Raw genomic sequence first — 24037 nt, 5'->3', positions numbered from 1 at the left:
TGTTACAAAAGAACCGGTTATACCCCCCCCCCCCCCCCCCACACACACACACACACACCAATGCCCTAATAACAAAAATGTAAAAACTGGCAAAACAAGTTACTGCAAACAGCTTCCAACAGACTAAAACAATTAAATGTTCCAACAAGAAATGGCACATTTGCATCAGACTAGAAAATGTCACACTGAAATTTTGTAACACTATTGCTCAAGTGGCTGTAGGAGAGCACAACAGTTGTTCTTTATGTAAAACCAGTACATTTGTCAAAGTTATACATCACATAAAAGTAAACTAATAAGGACTTATAAACGTATATAAAAATAGATGAATCCTCTGCTTAAAGGCAATACACTAGTAATGCTGTTTTTAGTGTAATGTTAAACAGCTAATAAGCAACAGGACCAAACAGCAACATTGCAGCAAACAGATTCAAACTACACAGTCGTGTCAAGAAGCAAGCTGTTTACATTATGGGTTTTTAAATGTTTTTGATCTAGTCACAGCTATATTTATAACCTCATCACTTTAGCTTTTACAGCAAAATTTGGTAGAGTCAAAGTTCATATATCACTTGTATAAACAGTACTGAAACACCAAAAAACACCTTTCTTGTTTTGCTTGTCTGTTCAGAAAAAAAAAAACTGAAGACTGCACTGGCCATCTCTTTCCTACCTATATCTCCAACCAGGATTCAATTATTCCCAGGATATCTGACCTGTCTGGATCCATTCGAGTTTACACTTCATGAATAATAACTGAATTTGAGCCCATTCATTTTTGCCCATTTTGCATCATTTGGACTAAAAGGCTGCTAGGTGGTACCTGAGGACATAGATGCAGGTGAACTTCCCCTGCTAGTAATATTGTCTTAAATCAATGTTACAAATTCCATGCTGTCTTAGATAGTATAGTGAATATTTTATGTATTTTACTTAATTTATTTATCCTTTATTGGCCAGCTCAGCCCAACTAAACTGGTAGCTTCTTTTCAGGGGAGAACTGAGTTGATATATACAGTACTGGGGAAATGTGGCCAGGGCATCAGGGAACAACTTCAATGTCGTGAGTGAGACCCATTTTGCAGGAGCAATTCCTGTTTGTGTTCCAGGCACAGAGGCAGCCTGGAGAAACAGGGAGGCAGATGGACAGAGGAGGAGATGATAGAGTGGTGAGAGAAATAGAGGAGAAAGCAAATATTGAGACCAAAGAATGTGTGGAGGATTCTAAGGAGACGTTCCAAAGAAGTCTGTTTGATGGAGATAAGCCAGCAAAGGATGGATGTGCATTAGTGCATTAGTGCATTAGCCTACTAAGCCACTCAGCTCTCTAAAACAAATTCCCCCCTACTAAGTCTGAAACTCAGGACCCTGTCAACTTCAATATAGCATAATTACAACCCTCCAGTCAGGAGGGTTGTGGGATGCTTTACGTAAAGAAATGCGCAGAGTGAGCCAGAAAATGAACGAGATGTTTTCTGGGGGACATTATGAAGAAAATACAAAAGGAGGATGCAGAAACAATCCTGAAAAATAGTGCTGAGATAGAAAAGAAAATGTATGCAGAGAAAGTACAAGAAGGCAAAAGTGGATTAGCAGAAAAGAGGACAGAAGGAAATGAAAAACAGGAGTAAGAGTAAGGATTCAATGCAAAGCAGGTAAAGAAATGGACAGGTATGAAGTGTGGGGCATTTAATAGTTCCTTTGGGTGTAAAAGCACATGAGGTAAGAGCATTTATTCTTATCAATAAAGAGACATTTTGTGCCATTATATTTGAGACTTTTTTCCCCAATGGAAAGTTTTCTTGGAGAATATGCACAAAAGAAAGACTGTAACCCAAGAAATATTTATGTGATGAAAGCATTTAACAGGGAAACAAAGAACATTCATGTACAATTTTAAACACTGGTAGAAAAAGAGACTTTGAAAGGGCATTTGAATGTTTTATGTAAAGAAGTATTGGGAATTGCAAAAGTTTATGACAAAAAGGGTTTATAGACTGGTGACTGGGGCTATAATATTGTATTAAAAATAGAAAGAGAAAAAAATGACACATATACCAGGCATGATAAATGTGGAGGGGAATAGGTGTGTCGTAAAATACTGAGAACACCCAAAGCATGTTTTTTTTAAAGAAGGACATTTGATAAGTAACTGTGACAAAAGAAAATATATTTGTGGTAAAATGGGACATGATGCAAAAGTTGTGAATTGAAATGTTATAAATGTAACAAAATTGGACATTTATTAATGGATTGCAAAAATGAAAATAAGAGATAGGAAAATGAAGAAAGAAAGAGATGAAAATGAACAAAGAGAAAAAAAATAAAAGTAGTAGAAACAGAAGAAAAATTAGATGAAAAAAATAATAAGGAGACAGAAGAAGTTTCTGAAACAAGTGATGAACTGAGATAAGTGATAAACTGGGAGGTAGTAAAAGAAAAAAAGAATTCTATTGGTAAAAGTATAAAAGACAGAAAAAATTAAAGGGATAAATACAAAAGAAAAAAAGAAAGGAAATTGGTGAAAAATAATACATGCAGCTAATGATTAAGGGTTGGTATAATGGTTAAGCTGTTTGAATCACAGACACGAGGTACTGTGTTTGATTCTCACCTTTCAGAGGGAACTTGGTTAGGTTTAGACTGGCCTACTAAGAAAACTATCCTAATAATTAGCTATGAATTTATGAAACCATGAATCTAATGAAAAGGGAAAATGAAAATTTTATTGTATTTTCTGTAAATGTGAATTATATCAAAAATATAGAAAGAAGAATAGGGATTTTGGAGTGGTGTAATGCATGTGATTTAGACATAGTTATATTAGAAGACGCAATATTGTTTAACAAATGAAGAAAGATTACAAACAGAGAAACTATGGGTATGAAACATAATCTGCAATTTGGAAATGAGAGATGTTCTGGAACAGCCATATTTTCTGTGGAAATACAGTAAAGATAATTAGATGTAACTGAGAACGCTGCCGGTGAGGGAACAAAATGGACACCACAACCTTATTTTAACGTTTTCATTCGATTTAATGCAACTGAACTTCTTCAGAAACACACCCACATGTAAGTTCAGTTGTATTAAATCGAACGAAAACGTTAAAATAAGGTTGTGGTGTCCATTTTGTTCCCTCACCAGCAGTGTTCTCAGTTACTTGGTTTGTATTTTGTATTTTGCGTTATAATTAGATGTAAGTTTAGCAAAAATTTAAAGAACAAGTAAATAGAATTATAACATTATATACTTATACTAATTGTAAAAAAAGGAAAGGTTATTTCATCTGATTTTAGACTACTTAGTGATAAATATGAATATTATAATAACAGGAGACTTTAACTGTGATTTAAGAGGCAAGCGTAAAAGAAATGAAATAATATAAGAAAAGTGTTAGCAGTTATAAGATGCAGAAAGTTAACAATTTGGGACAAAAATTCATGGACTTACAAAAGGAGTGTGTATAGAACCAAAATAGATTATTTTATAGGATAAGAAGCTTTAGTTATAGGAGTTATAGGAGAAGTAGTAGCTGAAACATGATTTTCTGATTATCTTGCAATATGGCTAGAGATAAAGGAAAACAAGAAATATATAAAAATAGACAAATGAATAAAAAGGATAACTGAGAAAGCATACAATGGAGAAATAAAGAGATTAGTAATACAGTCATGGAAAGATCATATTACCATGACAACATTTTATAAAAATTGGTCTGAATGGTGGATGCGATTTAAGAAAAAATATAAAAATGTTTTGTTTTGTTTTTTTTACAGTGGCAATATGATATGAGAAAAGTAGAGAAAGAAAAATATAAAAGAGCATATAATAATGCACTGGAATATTTAGACCATAATGATAGAAACTCTATGGTAGAGATTGGAGTAGGCCAAGTCCTCCATCCACTTATGACCAGCAAATATCCATACCTATTTAGCAACATTAATTAACACAACCAAATCACCTAGAGCAATTTTTTAAACCATCGAGTAGCTAGCCATGACAAGGCTTGCAGCCTGTGATCTGAGTTCTGTTGTTTAGAGGACACTGTGCACCACAACTGATGCCCAAAGCGGTTGGTCTATACAGCTCTTCCCTCTATAGGCACCATCTAGATTATGTGATGCTGTCCACAACTCAATTTTTGGGTGAGTTTGAGGTGAAAACACTCAGCATGTTTCTGGGAGATGGGAGGAACCTCACAGAGATGCAGGGAGAACATGCAAACTCCTTACAGGCATTGGCTGTAGGTCAGGATTGAACCCTCTACATTGTGCCTGAGATACAAAGAACTTAAACATTATGCCAACTGCTCTCAATATAATGCTATTTGCAACATTGTCAAATTCATTAGATTCAGTCAGTGTGAAAATGTCAGTCATTTGGAGTAGAAACTACACTCTCCAAATTACTACAAAGATTTACCTTTTTATCTCCTGTTCTTCTTTTGTTGCTGATAATAACCACCTCACTCCTGTGGGTCAAATCCCCTTTTCCCAGGAATTGGACAAAAGTTCTCTTGTTGTTGTTCATTGTAGCTCACTCTATTACTGTTTCAAAAATATGCTGATTGTTGTTACAGCTGGTTCCCACATTGTCACTCATATCTTGTCTGAATGGTGTGCCTATAGCCATATCAACCTCATGAGATGAACCCTGTGAAGATGATATCACTGATGTAGCAGGTAAGGTGCCACTCATATTTCAAACAGCTGATAACCTGTCATGATGTGATTTGTTCACTTTCCTTTCTCTAGAGGAAAGCTTTATCATTTGCATAGTTCTTTCTATTCAAATCCAGTTTCTTCATTTTATGTTCAATTAACCCATTCTCCAGTTTCTTAATCTTTAGTTGGACATCTTACATCAAATCTGTTGCACTGAAGATTTCACCCTATTTCTTAACTGAGAGTGAAGCAACCAAAGCCTTTCATTAATCAAATTCTCTTTTAATGTATCACACTCAACAAACATATTCAGCCATCGCAACACCCAGTTATGAGCGGCTTCCACCCAATCAGAGACCATCTCTTTTCATCTATATCATTCAAATCGAACAGTGATGATAGAGTTTTGAAGGCCCTTGGACCTTGGGGTTTTCAAATTCAATTCTATATATTTCTTTAGAGTAACAATGCTAAAATGTATTTTGGATTCCATTATATGTTTTTCCAACTCATCAAACACATTTTCAAACTTCATTGACAACTTCAAATGAGCTAAAAGCACAAAAGAAGCAATCAAATTATCACTGTGACACTGTCTCTCAGTTCCTTCAATTTATTTAAAAAATCAGATATTGGTAGCCCTTCACAACCAATACTGTTTGAGCGACCCATGAACTCAGTAATGCTTCTTTGGGGAAACTTCTGTTTCTCCGTGTAAAATGCAAGAAGTATCATTCATGATGGATCAGAAAAGCAATATTATATAACAACCAAAATAATAACATGACAAAACTAGTAACATAGTCCAAACATGTTTATTCTCCTAGCACCTCGATACCAGGGAAGATGATAAGCAACAAACACACATTGTTTAAATAGTGTAAAATTTAACATAATTAAAAAACAATCAACCTCAATTACTTCAGTTAAGAAGCACCTTCCAATTACAACATGAATTCAATCAATTAAGCATTAGTGTATTGAATTTCAATATAAAATACTCTCCTTATATTGCAAATATTTCTTAACATACTGTTTATTCCTAACAGAACATTTATGTTTTCTAACTTAGTAACTTTAAAAATCACACTCTGAACCATGCACATCATTAAAATCAATAGCTAACTGGCTTTCATTATTCTTTTACCTTATATTTCTGAGGAGTTCTTTTATTCTGGTGGAAAAAGCTCTCTTAGTTTCACAGATATAAAATAACTCACATGGGCACTGAATAGGGTAAACCACTTCACAACTCTCTCAGTTGCAACTCACAACCACATCTACTATTTTGTATTTATAAAACCAAAACATTGACATATGAAGGGGCAAACTATACATCTACCACAGGGGACACTGCTCTTGGTTTCCTGCATGCCCCTTATCATTAAAACAGACATGAGCAATTAATTTTCTAATGCTAGCATAAGAAAGTTCTATCATATAAAATATTTCAGAGAACATCATTAAAAAGCAAACTCCAAAGTTTGTTAATAAAATAAACAGTTTGTGAGTCAGCTGTAACTGTAGTGAGACACAAGATGGAAACAAGGAAAAACAGAAAACAAACTATAATAACATTTTGTTATTGCAAACTAACAGTATAACAACAAGATATCGGACTGTAACCATTCTGTGTATGTTAGAACTATATATAACCTTGGCATTTTTATTTACGTGATATAAGAAAAAGTGAAATTAACTAAAAGTTATGGTAATAGAAAAAAAGGAAAGGGGTGACTGGAAAAAGTATTAACCTTAGAAAATTTTAATCACACAGATTATATAAAATTGGTGGGGGATAAATTTTACAAAAGTAACAAGCATTTGTCAATTCCAAATGCTAGCTTGCAGAGCACTAGTAGTGTTTCATTTAGGGGAAATAGTGTAATGGGATGGTAGAGTTAGGAGTAGGTGATGAATAAAATGTAGAGCAACATGGTTTTTAATACTCATTAAGCACTATTCTATGAGATACAATTAGGAGTAGCAATAAAACAGCACAAAGAAGTTGTGTTAACTGTACTATGTTAATGCACTAGTAAAAGAAAGGCCACCAGAAAGTAACCTTCAACAACATGGGCTTCACAGTTTGACCAGTACTATTCTGTTACACTAAGTAGTAAGAAGCAATAGTCACTTGTAATCAAGAGGAATGCTTCATTTTATGTTTGCAGTTATCAAATGGAACATTGTTTAGTGGAAAAGCAACATCTACCAACATGGTCTTGATTCTTTGACATTCATTATTTTGTGATACCTAATAATGCCAAGGGATTCTCAAGTACAAGCAAATAAAATGTTTCACTTTATCTTACATATTTGCAGGTAAGATTGTATTAAAAATAGCATACAAAAGCATGATCATGAGTCTTTGAAAATTGTTACTCTGTGATACCCAGTTGTAATAAGCTATTGGCAAGTATATACATGATAAATATTTGCAATACAACCTGTATGCACTATGATAATTGAATTTAATTGCTGTGCTTGTAAAAAAGAGATAATCCTGGGAAATCAACAGAGAGACACATTTTCCTGATTTCTTGACAAGTAGCAGTAAAACAACAAATATCAACTGGTGCAGTGTGTACTCATTAAGAAATATATAGCAACATGGTCTTTATGATCATGGAGAAACAATATACACCATTTAAAATGATTGCAAGAAAGCAACACACAACACTGCATTGTTAAACTGAATGCTCTATGTACAACAGAATGGTTGTGATGATGTTCAACTGAACTAATTCAGGTCTGAGATGCAGTATTAATTCAGTTGTGCATAGACGTTTGGGATGTGTATGACAGAACAAATATCAACCAGGAAACTAATTTACCCACATAAGTAAGAGGAGTATTTCACATTTATAAACATTGTTTGGTGCATTTTATAGGAGTAAAGGGATTTGCAGCAACATGGGCTTTATGATCACAGAGAGGAAGCATGCATCATTTTAAAATGATTGCAGAAAGCAGTGTATGATTGTTAAATAGAAGGCTGTGCTGTGTATGAGAGAACAGAGAAATGATGGGAAACTTATTTATACATATGAACAAAAGGACTATCTCACTTAATTTTCATGTTTGTAAGCACCATTTTGTTTATTGTGCAATGGTGAATGATGTACATCAATACAGTCTTTATGATTGCACACAGCATTTAAACTAATTGCACTAAAGCAATATACAGCATTGCATTATTGAACAGAATGCTATACTGTGCACCATAGAACAGCCAAAGGCAGATTGTTTTATAAGCTCTGTTGTGCTTGTGCTGTGCATATGCCACAGAAGTAAAACAAAAATACAGATGTTATTCTGTGTGTGGTACAATTAAGCAGCAAACTGAAAACTCAACTGGGTAATGCCTGAGACAGGAATGAGTCAACAGAAAAAAAGTATAAAAAAGTCCACCCCACAAGGCTCCAATGGATTTCAAAGAACTTTATTATAAAATAATATAAAGCACACATTTTTATACATACGGGTGCTTTTTCAAGTTATCTTGAATCTGCAATTAAGTTACCTAGCACAAAATAGTCATGCTCCCACAGTCTGCAACAGTAGCTATATGTAAAACATAATTATAAACAAAATTCCTACTTAGAAAAACTTGTCATTGTATTTTATACAGAGTTTGAGTAATAGCAAGGTAAGCATACCAACAAACTTCTTCAATGAAACAGTTAAAAACAAATATACTTTTTCTCTACAGTATAACAAAGGCATCATCAGAGTTAGCAGATGCCCCTTTATAGTTTAAAAAAACAACAACTGTATAGCCTGAAGAGTATAGTTAACCATAGGCCTAGTTTTACCTAGGAGAAATCTGAACTGGTTATGACAAATAATGTCCTCTAAATCAGAAATCAAATAACTATTTATTATTTTTGCAAAGATTTTATAATCAGTACTTGGTAATTGATCTGTAGCAGGATATCATCTTTGTTTGTTAATAAAAATACATTTTGCTACAAAAAAAAGGTCCCACTTGAAAATGATTGAAATATAACAAGTCAGATAGGAGAACCAGATAGGGTACTAATATTTTAGAAATCTTCCCATAGAATTCAGAAGTTAGACCATCAGGACCTGAAGCTTACCTGATCAATAAATATCTGATATCTGTGATCAAATTATATTAATTGAAAACTCCATGAAAATTATTAGTTTTGGATTAAAACTCTGTATTAAGTTTAATATGTCAGAACAAGAGTGCTGTTGAGTAGTATCATAAATATTGAAACATTTGAGAAATATAGATACAATTTTATTTTTGGTCAGAAGTTAAATCAGTAGGCGTGTTTATAGCCTATATAAAGTGTGACTTATTTTTCAGTAATTAAGATATTATGGAGGAACTTATCTCTAGATGTGTGTAAAATATTTATACCTCTAAATGTTAAAAATAGCACTTTTGATCATGAAGTAAATTACTGGTCGTATTAAGAGTTCTTAATCTAAAAATAATGTTTTACCATAATTAATTTTCATGAGATTTTCTGCTATTTATAGTTGTGCCAAGGTTGATCCAAATCTCTCATGTTCTGAGTGTTATGTGTATACAAAACTTGTGAAAGCATGACAAATATAAACGATTTAAAAGCTGGAGAAAACACAGGAAAATTATTAAATGAAATATATTCTTGAAATGTAGTAAAGATGTCAAATCTACCTAGTTAATAACTTTCGTAGTTAAAAGAAAGCATTCACTTTATTACTTAGATTTTGATAATAATGTATCACCAACACAACTTGAGAGTGATCTGGAAGATATTGGGGAAAATAAGCATATCATTAAATTGGTAAAGAAAAGAAACAGAGACAAAATAAAGTCTTCTGTTTTTTTTTTTTTTTTTTTTTTTTCTGTATTTAAACCAATATGAGCCAGAACAGATTTTCTGGATTTTTAAGTGGCCAATTTTTTTTTTATATCAGGCAACTGTAAAAAGTCAATAAACTTTCTTTCAGTTATTTTAGCCTTTTTAATATTTAGAAGGACATTAAAGTCCAAATGCATTTTGTACTGGGAATGAAGCTGTATAATACTTCCCATTAAGTCATGCAAATATATATCATAGACAGTAAAGGGAAATTGCAAAGAGCTCAGAATAAAAATTATATTTTAATAACACGATCCTGTCATCATGGTCAGCAAAACAATTCAAAAATAGTAAAATATGAAAAATGTTACATGAGTAAAAATACTGTTGAATTATTGTTGTGTGATTTTACTGTAACTTGGGAAAAAAGTTTTGTCCAGAAGGAAGTGTACCAACTAAAAGCAAGTTTTATCATAAAAAATATATAATAAAATATAATCAAATATCCATTTTTTTCAAATGGTGGTTTTAGCCTATTAATGCTTAATGAAACCATTCACATAACATTTTTGAAAATCTATGTCTATGTAATACACCAGCTTCGAGATAATCTACCCACAGAAAAAGAAAATGAAAACTGTTCTTATGTGCATATTGAAGAATGAGGAAATTATTAAAAATGTATCAGGATTGTGGGAGGGATATATGAAAAATGGTATAAAGAAAGAAGTTTTGCTTAGTGTATAGGACTTTGATGTAACAAATGCCATACAAATAGTTGAAGTGAAATGCATTTGGATAATAGTTTAATGCACAATTAAACATGCTTTTATTTTACTTTATGGTTTTATAAAAACACCTGATCTTCTTCTGATAATTGCCATAGGATTAATGAAACTATGCCAAACAAATGGGGCTTTAGTTCGTGTCTTAGTCAAAGAAGAGGGTCTCATGAGCACAGCAGTACTACCTCCATGCTACACTGCAGTGCCAACACTGAAGCAGGAAAAATCCTTTTGTGGTCTTATCTTCTACATGTTCCACAGTAAACTTCAAAGGAAGTAGACATTAATGTAATCAGTTATCAAAGATCTACTCAAAGATATCAGTTTACTCCTGAATGTAGCCAGCAAAAGACTTCTCCCACAGTGTGAACTGTTTTATAGTTCTGGTAGGGTAGAGAACAGTTCCATATTAAACTGCAAAATCAGCCATCAGGCTTCTGTTTGGGACAAGCAAACAAAAATGTAACACTGACCCGAGGAAACATAGATGTTATTTGATACTGAATTTAAGCTTTGTGGTTGTTGTGGTCACTAGTGGTAGCTAGTAGTTGTATCTGTTAATTAATCAATCTGAATTAGTTAACTTCATTTATCTGCAACCTTTTGGGTATTTGGATCCATATTGGATCCAAGCCAGCAACATTTTATTAAGCATCTGCTCCAAGCTCCTCCCCTTACCCACAATCCCTCACCTCTCCTACCTTCCCTCAAATCTCGTTTGCCACTTCATGCGTACGCATCGTGGTCTCTATAGCTCCAAGTTGGGTAGTGTAAGTGGAACTTTTGATTCTTTAATTAGTGTGTGAGAGTAGTTGTTTTTGATAGCCCTTCCTCCCCTTCATCTTGTTGTCGGTTTGTAAAAAAAAAAAAAAAAAAGTAGTTAGAAAGTTTGTGTTTCTTTCTTGAATAGAGTAGGCCTAGCCAACCCCTGAGTGTGCGTGTGTCCAGTTTAACATTTGGCTCAGTGGAGTGTATTATGGCTGACCAGCCTAAACCAATGTTCATGAAATGCACAGAGTGTGGCCACAAGCTTTCACTGGCTGATGGCCACACTCTCTGTGTTATTTGCCTTGGCATTCCCCATCTTAGTTTGCCATGTGCTGTGTGTGCAGGGTTCAATCCCAGAGCCTTTAAAGAAAGGAAGGTGAAACTGGTAGCCAAGGGCCTGCTACCAGTTTCTGCCTTATAGACAACGGCCTTGACATCGGCTCCTGTAGCCAACCAATTCCCCTGTCAGGCTGGGACTCAACCTCCCTCTAAGCCTGCTGATGTGGGGACAAAAGCTGCAGATAAGGGCAAAACAGAGAGAGAGAAAAGGGTAGAGAGGCACCACAAGTGATCTCCTGAGCAGGAGCCTTTTCCCAGTCCACCTGTGAAAGTTGTTAGGACCAGTTCTCCTTGGCTCCATTCCCCAAGGTTCTCCCTGGAGCCGATGGTGCCCTTGGATTGGAGGCCTTCTTTGAGGTCATCTCATAGGGCCAGATCTGAGTCGGTCGCCTCCTCGCGGTCAACTTGGAGTCTATTGGAGCTTGATGTGGACAGGATAATGCATAGATTCATTCGAACCCAAATCCAAATGGGAATCTTGCCAGGCCCCTCTCCGGCCAGAGAAGGGACCTCTATGCCCTTCTTCCATCCTATCTTTCCTTCCCTGATCCAAACATTGGTCTCGGGGTTTATGGATCTGAGGATCCTCGCAGCTGGGAGTTCAGTGCCGACGGTTCCTCCAACCTCGACGCTGGCTATTACCTTGAGTTCCTCAGATTAGACTTGTTCAGATCTGAGCAACTCTTGGGGCCGAGAACAGGGAGCCGGATCTGAGGGAACGGAGATGTCTTCGGCTCCGACTTTGTCGGATCCAAGCCATTCCTTTCGAACCCTGGCTACCTTGGCCTTGGCCCCAGTCCTCATGACAGAGCCGGGGAGAACTTCCTTGTTGGTTGCCAAGGAGGTACGCTCTCCTTCGGCCTTCAACATGGTGGAGAGGGCTCTCTCCCAGGGATTGAGACCCCAGCCCATTACCTTGGACTTTGCCCAGACTGCCTTGGATTTGGTCATGACTCCCATCAGCCTGTCCCAGGGACAGCCCATACCAGAGGACCCCCAGGTGGATCCCAATGTGGAACCCCCCATGACTTATGAGCCTTCTTCAGAGAGTCCCACTGAGGAGGCCCCACGTAAGCATTTGTGTAAGAGGAGGCACATGGACTCCCCCGAGTCCCTCACAGAAGATACTGACTTGGATGAAGGTGAGGGTTCCCCCAGGTCACCTCCCGAGGATGTCTCCTTTGGAGACATCATGTTAATCCTCCACCAGAGGGGAGGTTGGTCAGCCCCAAAACCCTCAACGGACGAATCAGTATTCTTGGAGGCCTTTGGCATGGGCCCATCTACATCCTGGGTGTCCCCTCCTGCAGATCAATTAGTGGATCTTATCACCACCTGGGCATAGAAGGAGCCTGACACCATAGAGCCAATACCCAAATGCCCAGACAGGATCCTTTCTCCTCCCACAGACAAACAGGATTGGTACAAGGGATCCCCTGTGGACACTGTGGTGGTGGCAGTTGCCAGCAAGAGAGAACTGGCTTAGGAAAGTTCTTCGGTCCACCATCTGGACAAAGAGTCTAGGGCAGTGGACCACTTTGAGAAGCGAGTTTTTTTCTTCAGCGACGTTTTCCATATGAGCGCTGAATTAATTGGCACATGTCATTCGACTCCAGCGAGACCTGGTCATGGAATTCACTGTGTCGACCCCAGAGTCCTTGTGGCCAGAGGACAAGCAGCTGTTCCTGGTGAAAATATCGACTCTGAAATCCATTTCTAACACATCCATGCATCTTCTTTCCCATGCCACAGAAGGAGCAGCTAGGGCAGCTGGGACTGGCGTAACTATGAGGCAGCACACCTGGCTCAGACTCTGTCAATTCATGGATCCCTTCAAGGCGACTTTCACGAATGCTCCCTTTGACGGTTCCTCCCTTTTTGTGAAGACAGTTTGTGACACCTTAGTCCAGAGTGAGAAGGACTGGAAGATTCTGTCTGCCACTGGAGTCTGCTTCTCTAGCCCTCAAAGATCCTTTTCTAGGAATCAGAGAGGGCAGAAGATGTGGTTCAGAAAATCTCAGTTTTCTCATGACACTCAGGATAACTCATCCCCTAGAGGCAGAGGGGGACAAGACAGATGCCGCCCCAGAGGCAGAGGGGGTCCGAGGAACTTTGGGTCAAGGGAGACCTTCTCGTACCGACTAGCACAGCAACCCTGAGGGGTTGCCCGACTGTCCTACTCTGGAGACAGTCGGGGGAAGATCGTCATTGCATCTAACGGCTTGAGAGTCAATCATGATGGACCGTTGGGTGCTCCAAATAATATCCAGAGGATACTCCATCTCATTCATCACCCCACCTATGCAATCAAAGCGCCTCCCGGATGTCTCACCCACTCAAAGGGTGGCCACAGTGCATGAGATTTCAAAGCTGCTTTACAATCAGGCCATGGAATTGGTCCCCCCAGATCAGTCTGGATTAGGCATTTACTCTAGGTTCTTTTTAGTGCTAAAAAAGACAGGGGACCTCAGACCCATATTGGACCTGTCTACCCTGAACCTGTCGGTAGCCAAGCAGAAATTCTGGATGGTCACCTTACAGTCCATCCTACCTTATCTCCGAGGATGCGACTGGATGTGCTCGATAGACCTTTAGGATGCTTACTACCATATCAAGATTTGCAGAAGTTCCAGGAGATTTCTTCGCTTCGGGCTGGGAGCCAATCATTTCCAGTTCAGAGCCCTACCCTTTGGTCTCACCACAGCCCCCAGGGTGTTTACTAAGGTTATGGCAGTTGTAGTGGCTCACCTGAGGCTTCAGGGAATTCGGGTGTTTCCTTACCTAGACGACTGGCTCCTCACTGCTACCACCAAGCATCTACTTTGCATGGCCAGACACTCCTTCATGCATCTTGCAGTCAATCTAGGGATCACCAACAACATCTCCAAGTCCCGCCTAAATCTGACACAGACCTTGGAATTCATAGGGGCATGGTTGGACACTCTACAAGTTTTTCTCACTCAGGACAGGATCCAGAACCTACGGGCCCATGTGTCAGTGATCCTTGGCCCCAGGACACCGATGGTGAGTGACATTCTCTGCACCCTAGGCTCCATGGCAGCAGCAATTTCAATTCTACCATGTGCACGCCTTTACATGAAGGTGCTTCAGTGGACCTTGGCAGTTCAGTGTTCTTGGTTAGACCTCAACATAGACTACCCTATATGGATCAGCAAAGCCTGAAAGACGTCTCTTCTTTGGTGGCTCCAATCGCCAGAAATCTTGGCAGGTTGCCCATTCTTAACATCCCCAGCCCAAGCCACAGTGACCACGGATGCCTCCCAGCTCAGATGGGGGGGCACTTTTTGGGAAGGACAGTCCAAGGCACATGGTCCCAACCGAGACCAGATGTCATATCAATGTTCTGCAGATGAGGGCAGTGCTTTTAGCGTTGCAAGCCTTTCACACTGTTCTCCCTCTGGGGATGATTGCAGTTCAGTCTGACAACATGTCCATTGTCTGGTACATCAACAAACAAGGAGGGACCAGATCTTACCCTCTCTGCCGTGAGGTCATGAGAGTGTGGGAGTGGGCAATTTCCACCAGTCAGTTTCTGATCGCAACGCACATCCTGGGATGCTCCAACATTATAGCAGACAGATTGAGTCGGGCTATTCGAATGCCATACAAGTGGTCTCTGAAACAGTCAATACTGGAGGAGATCTTCCTATCATGGGGTCACCCTTGCTGCGATCTCTTCACATCTCCTTCCAATGTGAAGTGCAGCGAGTTCTTCACTCTAATCCCCTCCCCAGGGGACTCCCCCCCCCAGAGATGCTGTAGTCCATGCTTGGCCTCCCAGGTTATTGTATGCCTATCCCCTGCTACCTCTAATTCCGAAGTTTCTTCAGAAAGCATACCGACTGGGGTGCAAAGTGATCCTCATTGCCCCATTCTGGCCACATAAAGTGTGGTTCCCCTTCCTCTGGTCTCATGCTCTAAATCCTCCATGGATTCTAGATCCCTGCCAGGATCTCATATCCCATCCCTCGGGCATCAGTCTGCCCGACCTGGACAGCCTCAAGCTGACAGCTTGGTTGCTCCAGTTCTCCTGATCGCTAGGACTCCCAGTTTATCATCTTCGGTAAAGAGTATTCTGGTGGCATCCCTCAAAGCTTCCACTAGGAAGGATTACCGCAGCAAATGGAAATGCTTCTCTATTTGGGCTTCTCAGAGCAAACATAGATCCATTTACTGCCCCGGTTCCTGCAGTCTTGGAGTTTTTGTCATATATTTTTCAACAAGGGGCTAGTTCCTCCACAGTGAAAGTACAAATGGCAGCCATATCCAGTTTTCATACTGGCAAAAATGTGAATGCTCTGGCCTCCTTGAGATTGTGCAAGGCCTTTCTAAAAGGTACTTTTCTCTTGCATCCCCCAGTTAAGAATTCCGTCCCCCCTTGGGACCTTACTGTAGTTTTGCAAGCATTGGTGGCACCCCCTTTTGAACCAGCAGTGTCAGTATACTTAAAATTTCTGTCCTGGAAGACAGCCTTTTTAGTGGCCATTACTTCGGCTAAAAGGATTTCTGAGATCCAAGCTTTGTCTGCCGTGCCCCCCTACTTGATTTTTCATAAAGACAGGGTTTCGCTTCACACGAACCCTTCTTTCTTACTGAAAGTGGCTTCTGAATCTAACATTAATCAGATGATTAATCTGCCTGTGTTCTTTCCAAATTTCCAGAACAAGGGTGAATATAAGCTGCACTTGCTAGATGTTCATAGACAGCTTCATTTCTATCTATACAGGACTAAGCAATTTCATAAGTCTGACCAATTATTCGTGCCCTTTCCTAGACCCTTTTTGGGCAAGACCATTTCCAAGGTCTCCTTAGCCAGGTGGATTACACAATGTATACTGCAAGTCTATAGGGATAAAGGCCTATCCTCACCTGGTCCTATTAAAGCCCATTCCACCAGATCAATGGCAACTTCTGCTGCTTTTTGGTCTAGGGTTTCTCTGGATGATATCTGTGCAGCAGCGACCTGGGCAAGGTCACATACATTCATCTCTCATTATAAGTTGGATTTCTAGAGGGAGAGTATCCTTTGGCTCTGAGGTGATCAGGAATATCCCTCCATGAGGGCCTCCCAGGAGTTTTGGTAGCTAGGAACTCTGTCCCACAGGTTGCAGATAAATGAAGGTAACTACTTCAGATAAAAAAGTTATGTACTCACCATAACATTCCATCTGAGTAGTTATACTTCATTTTCTGCAACCGTCCCTCCCTCCTTCCCCCGAACCTGTTCTAGGTTAATGTTATTGAGTTGCTAATAGTTTGGTTAGTGGGAAACTCGATCTGAGGGAAGGTAGAAGAGGTGAGGGATTATGGGGAAGGGGAGGAGCTTGGAGCAGATGCTTGATAAAATGTTGGCTCGGATCCGATATGGATCAGAATACCTCACAGGTTGCAGAAAATGAAGTATAACTACCCAGATGGAACATTATGGTGAGTACATAACTTCTTTTTTTTATTTCTACAAATGTACATAACAATTAATAATCATGTCTTGTTTTAGGCAGACTGCAAGTTTATTTTGTTTGCAAGAGGAGCACACAAAGGTGTTGGTTTATTAGTGATAATGCTGTTTTCTATTTAAGGGGTTAAAACAAATAGTTTTAAAATATATGCATTTTTTTACTTGTGGAATAACCTACACATGCATTGGAAATATCCTTCAAGATTGTTCTAAGATTAAAGCAATACAAGTCTAAATAGTCTCCAAGAACTAAAACTGGTTGTTATTCTAGATTTTCTTGATCAAAGCATGTTCCTGCTTACTGTTTTTCTAAAGTACATTATTGCTTGACTAGTTACAATCCTATTTTCAGCCCACAAATTGTTTTTATAACTTCTTGAATTGCATAATTTTGCATTACATCACCTCACCTTGTTAAAAAGTCTAAAATGCATATGTAGCTGTTGCCTTTTAGAACATGCCATGCTGAGTGTACTTGTATTGTATTTTGAAAAATGAACAGTCTGAAAAACACAAGTTTGTAGGATTCTTGTATGGTCTTTGATAACTCTTCCTTATTTGTAACTAATATAATGTACTAGTTCAAGAAGTGCTTCACATACAATACAGCTTAAATCCCTTTTTGTTTTGTAACCAGATTATTCTTCTCAGATCTATATGTCCTATGTCCTATAAATGTGGTTACTACTGTGGTAGGGCCTGAATAATTGGAATATCTGCTGACGGTAGTCTTGGAGCAGTCTTACATGACAGACTCATATATAACCAACATATTCTCCAAACTATTAAAAATACATATAAAATATTAGATTTCCTATAGGGAATAAATCAATATCTTACAGTATCCACATGAAAAGCCAAAGCAGCAACCTACCTACTCCCATCTCTGTTGAATGCATTACCTATCTTCACTCATCTCAACAGTACTCTCAAGTCCAAACCTGATGCATGCTATGATAAAATAGAAAGATTCAACACATATTCATCTCATGAAACCCACCACTGCATTTCCCTAAAGGAATTAGATCTCCCAAATCAGCTAACCTGCTCTCAATTTACCACTGCCCACAAACCTATCTTCAAGCTAGATAGTTGTCCCTTTCTAAAAATTATATTACTACCATACAGCAACAACAGAACAATACGCCCAAATAACAAATCTCTCTTAGTTGTAAATATCTCAAAAAACTGTACCAGAAACTCACTCTATTCTCACTGTGTCTCAGAACTGTAGAACTCCATCCCATTAGAGTCAATGCTTACAGAAATAAGAAATGCTATAAATGTCTGCTAAAACAGCATTTCTAAAGCATTTAGTTTTGCTCCTGCTCCCAGCTAATTTCCAATCCTGAAGAAAATACAAGCTACATCTGATAGAATGATAGCTGCTCATATGGTAATTATTATACTTTCCCTTCTATCTCTGTAAACATTTAATTGATTATACTTTTTAACTACCTACTTCTACTTAATTCTCACACTCCCTCATTGTACCACGACTTACTAATTTCAACCCAAATGTTAGTCTTTGTCTCCCCCTGTTTTCCTTTGTATTTCTGTCTGCTACAACCTTATGCAAATGCAGTCTATTTCTTATTTTCTTCTCTTCCTGTAGTCACAAATTGTATGATACAAGGTTAGCAGTAATCATCTGTTACAACTAATTACAAATACAAAAGTGTATATGTAATTGAGATGAAAATAGTATATACAAAGTGGAAAAAGAAAATATACAGTATATTGCCTATGGTATCTGAATACTGGAGCTTTTCTCCCCGGGCCTCCACCAGAAAGGATTATCTATCTATCCCAGTTGGATTTTCCTGGTCAACAAAGATAGTTAAGTAGCTAGATAGATAAATGGATATTAGTATTAATTTAACAGGTTTTAACTGTTGGTTTAATTTTTTGAAGTTTTAAACGTTAGAAATACAGCCTCAATTATTAAGGGAAGGTCACAGTAAACTTTAATAATCTCTTTCTGGACTTCGCTGCTAAGAGTTCTCTTGGTGCTTGATGGAAAATCTGTTCAGCCTTCTGGCCAGCGTTAATCAATTTTTCAAGAAAAAAGACAAACATGAGTTTGCCCTTTATTCTTCTATGTATTCCTTTTGACAGTTAATGGAAAGAGACATGGTATTACTAAATAGAGCCAAGAAAACAGCAGAAGTACTAGGAAGCGTTCAATGTACATCATTTTACTCAGACGTATGATTAGAGTGGGTAATGTGGGTTATTTTAAAGTTCTCCTTTCTTCTTGTTATGTACATAATTATGTATAAATATTATGAATCTGTAGCTAAAATAATGAATCAAAGGGTAACAGCCATTATTCCTTTCTTTAAGAACAGTTCTCTTTCTTTCGGTTGGTGCAGCTGTGAAGCTAGACATATTTAAAAAAATATATATATATATATATATATATATATATATATATATATATGTGTGTGTGTGTGTGTGTGTATGTGTGTGTGTGTGTGTGTGTGTGTGTGTGTGTGTGTGTGTGTGTGTGTGTGTGTGTGTGTGTGTGTTCAGTGTGTTTTGTTGTTCATTTGGTACATCTAGCATTTAGGAAAAGCTTGTTTTATTGAACTGCAAGTTCATCTTAGGATGAGATCACTACACAGTGGAGAGTGGGATTTTCCCTTTCCCCACTATTCTGCAATCTCAGAGTTGGTACATAATTAATAGAGAGTATAGGGGTGCAGGAGGCTTGTTCTCTGCATAAAACATTTTTTTTTAATTTATTGAGTATTGATCATTCATATGATTATAGGATCATAGGAGGTTACTAGGCTATTGGCCTTGAGGCCTTATAAGCCTAGCCAAGAGTTTATCCGATGTCCAGCAGGGACACAGGTGGAATCCCAGGGGTGTATTTTCTATTTCCCATCCAGTTATCCAGGTTGCGCTTAAAAAGGGATGATGAGGTACTCTGCTTGACATGGAGAGGGAGTTTAGTCCACAGATGGGGAAGTCCCTGGGACACAAATCTGTCTCACCAAGTCCTATTGATGTCACAGACCAGCTTGAGATATCACATGCAGGTTGCTTGAGTGGAGCTTGACTTACTGATATGCAGCAGTCCGATCAAGGTGGGGTCCGTGATTGCCGTGTATGCCAGACAGAGGTCAACTCTGAGGATTCTGTATGAAACTGAGTAGAGGGGCAGGGCTTTTAGCCTGTCTGTGTAGAGTAGATGTTTGATGCCCTGGATACTCCTAGTGAGGAACCTCTGTGGTCTTTCCAGCTGCTGCATGTGCTTTGCAAGGTACATGCCAAAGGGGGCGTTGTACGCAATAATTGGCCTTATAATGGAAGAATACAGGAATGTTATGACCTCTTTGTCTCTGGATGAGATACCCTTACTTATGAGGTGGGCCATGTAGAAAGCTTTCCGTACAATGTAAGCAACATGGTGGTCAAAAGTCAGGTTGCTATCAACCTGGGTGCCCAAATCCCTCATTACTGATTGTGTACTTAGGACGTTGTTATTCTTCTTCTTCTTTCAGCTGCTCTCATTAGGGGTCGCCACAGAGGATCATCTGTTTCCATTTCTTCCTGTCCTTTGCATCTTGCTCTGTCACACCAACCACCTGCATGTCTTCTCTCACCACATCCATAAACCTTATCTTAGGCCTTCCTCTTTTCCTGTTACCTGGCAGCTTCATCCTTAGCTTCTTTTTCCCAATATACTCTGCATCCTTCCTCAGCACATGTCCAAACCAACATAATCTTACCTCTCTGGCTTTGTCTCCAAACCTTCCAACCTGGGCTGACCCTCTAATATACTTATTCCTAATCCTGTCCACCCTTATCACACCCAGTGCAAATCTTAACATCTTTAACTCTGCCATGTCCAGCTCTAACTCATGCCTTTTTGTCAATGCCACTGTCTCCAATCCATATAACATAGCTGGTCTCACTACCCTCTTGTAGACCTTCCCTTTCACTCTTACTGGTACTAGTCTGTCACAAATCACTACTGACACTCTTCTCCACCCACTACATCCTGCCTCTACTCTCTTCTTCACCTCTCTACCACACTCACCATTACTCTGAACTGTTGATCCCAAGTATTTAAACTCATCCACCTTTGCCACCTCTACTCCCTGCATCCTCACCATTCCTCTATCCTCCCTCTCATTCACACACATATATTCTGTCTTAGTCCTGCTGACCTTCATTCCTCTTCTCTCTAGAGCATATCTCCACCTCTCCAGGGTCTCCTCCACCTGTTCCCTACTCTCACTACAGATCACAATGTCATCTGCAAACATCATAGTCCACGGGGACTCCTGTCTGATCTCGTCTGTCAACCTGTCCATCACCATTGCAAATAAGAAAGGGCTCAGAGCTGATCCTTGATGTAATCCCACCTTCACCTTAAACACATCCATTACTCCCACCGCGGACCTCACCATTGTCACATTACCCTCGTATATATCCTGTACCACTCTTACATACTTCTCTGCCACTCCCAACTTCCTTATACAATATCACAACTCCTCTCTAGGCACACTGTCATATGCTTTCTCTAAGTCCACAAAGACACAATGCAACTCCTTCTGACCTTCTCTGTACTTCTCCATCAACACTCTCAGAGCACATATCGGATCTGTAGTGCTCTTTCCTGGCATGTAACCATACTGCTGATCACTAATCATCACCTCCCTTCTTAACCTAGCTTCCACTACTCATTCCCATAACTTCATGCTGTGACTGATCAGTTTAATCCCTCTGTAGTTACTACAGCTCTGCACATCACCCTTATTCTTAAAAATCGGTACCAAAACACTTTTTCTCCATTCCTCGGGCATCCTCTCACTTTCCAAGATTTCATTAAGCAATCTAGTTAAAAACACCACTATATTTCACCTAAACACCTCCATGTTTCCACAGGTATGTTATCTGGACCAACAGCCTTTCCATTCTTCATCCTCTTCATAGCTATCCTTACTTCCTCCTTGCTTAATCCACTGCACTTCATGATTCACTATCCGCACATCATCCAACCTTCTCTGCCTCTCATTTTCTTCATTCATCAACCCCTCAAAGTACTCTTTCCATCTGCTCAACACACTCTCCTCACTTGTGAGTACGTTTCCCTCATTATCCTTTATCACCCTTACCTGCTGCACATCTTTACTAAGTCGGTCCCTCTGTCTAGCCAATCGGTACAGGTCCTTTTCTCCCTCCTTAGTGTCGAACTTTTCATACAACTCTTCATACGCCTTATCCTTAGCCTTCGCCACCTCTCTCTTTGCCATGCACCTCATCTCCTTATACTCCTGTCTACTTTCTTCATCTCTCTGACAATCCCACTTCTTCTTCGCAAACCTCTTTCTCTGTATACTCTCCTGTACTTCCTCATTCCACCACCAGGTCTCCTTGTCCTCCTTCCTCTTACCAGATGTCACACCAAACACCTTTCTAGCTATCTCCCTTACTGGCTCTGCTGTAGTTACCCAGCTATTCGGTAACACTTCACTGCCACCCAGTGCCTGTCTTAACTCTTCCCTGAACTCCACCTCACAATTACCCTTTTTCAATTTCCACCATTTGATCCTTGGTGCTGCCCTCACACTCCTCCTACTTTTCTTGATCACCAATGTCATCCTACAAACCACCATCCTATGCTGCCTAACTACACTTTCCCCTGACACCACTTTACAGTCTCCAATCTCCTTCAGACTGGCTCTTCTATATAAGATATAATCCACCTGTGTGCATCTTCCTCCACTCTTGCATGTCACCCTATGCTCCTCCCTCTTGTTAAAATACGTATTCACCACAGCCATGTCCATCCTTTTCATAAAATCCACTACCATCTGACCTTCTGCATTCCTTTGCTTAACACCATACCAACCCATCACTTCCTCATCCCATCTGTTTCATTCACCAACATGCCCATTGAAATCTGCTCCAATCACCACACTCTCACCCTTGGGTACAGTCAGCATCACTTCATCCAACTCACTCAAAAATTTTTCTTTCTCATCCATCGCACACACAACTTGTGGAGCATATGCACTAACAACATTCATCATTACACCATCAATTTCCAGCTTCATAAACATCACTCTATCCAACACTCTTTTCACCTCCAAAACACTCTTAGCACACTGTTCCTTCAGGATAACCCCTACTCCATTTCTCCTCCCATCCACACCATGATATAATAATTTGAACCCTCCTACGCTACACCTAGCCTTGCTCCCCTTCCATCTGGTCTCTTGCACACACAATATATCAACCTTCCTTCTGCCATCATATCAGCTAGCTCTCTCCCTATACCAGTCATACTGCCAACATTCAAAGTTCCGACCCTCACTACCACAGTCCTAGCCTTTACCTGCCTTTGGGCATGCCTTTCCCCTCTTCTCCTCCTTCGGCCAACAGTAGCCCAATTTCTGCCAGCACCCTGTTGGCCAACAGTACCAATGACGGCCATTGTTAACCCGGACCTCGACCAATCCGGTATGCATATCTGTACTGTTGTCCACATGTATGATTTGGCATGGATGCCCTTCCTGATGCAACCCTCCCCATTTATCCGGGCTTGGGACTGGCACAAAGAAATGCACTGGCTTGTGCACCCCTTGTTATTAATGTGATAATATGTGGGGATGTCACTATCCCCAAAGGGTCTGATGATGCATTTTTTGGCATTCATTTGTGGTCAATACAATGCAGTGGGTTGGCGATGTTGTGAACTATAATCATATACACATACACGCATTCATATCTGAATGGTCATAACATCTAAACTCAAAACATCAAGACGATAACATCTAAACTTCAAAACATCTAAAAGTCATAACATCGAATCTCAAAACATTGAAAACTACAAAGCAACTATAAATAACATCCCACACACTGTTTTCTATGTTTCTGCAAAGGGGCAAGTACCCCTGCACCCCCCAAGTGGGGGGCTCCTCCCCCCACACCCCCCGTAAATTAAATATACCAACTCCAAGATCGCACTATAGTGGGGGAAAAAGTTAATTTCCTAACCCCACTGTAGTGCGATCTCGGAGATGGTATATTTAATTTATGGTGGGGTGTGAGGGGAGGAGCCTTCCACTTCGGGGGGTGCAGGGGGGCTCCTCCCCCCACACCCTCCATAAATTAAATATACCAACTCCAAGATCGCACTACAGTGGGGGAAAA

This window comes from Protopterus annectens, chromosome 6.part0, assembly GCF_019279795.1.
Source record: "Protopterus annectens isolate FY-2018-M chromosome 6.part0, PAN1.0, whole genome shotgun sequence".
Lineage (NCBI taxonomy): Eukaryota > Metazoa > Chordata > Ceratodontiformes > Protopteridae > Protopterus > Protopterus annectens.
This window is presented reverse-complemented; position numbering follows the sequence as displayed.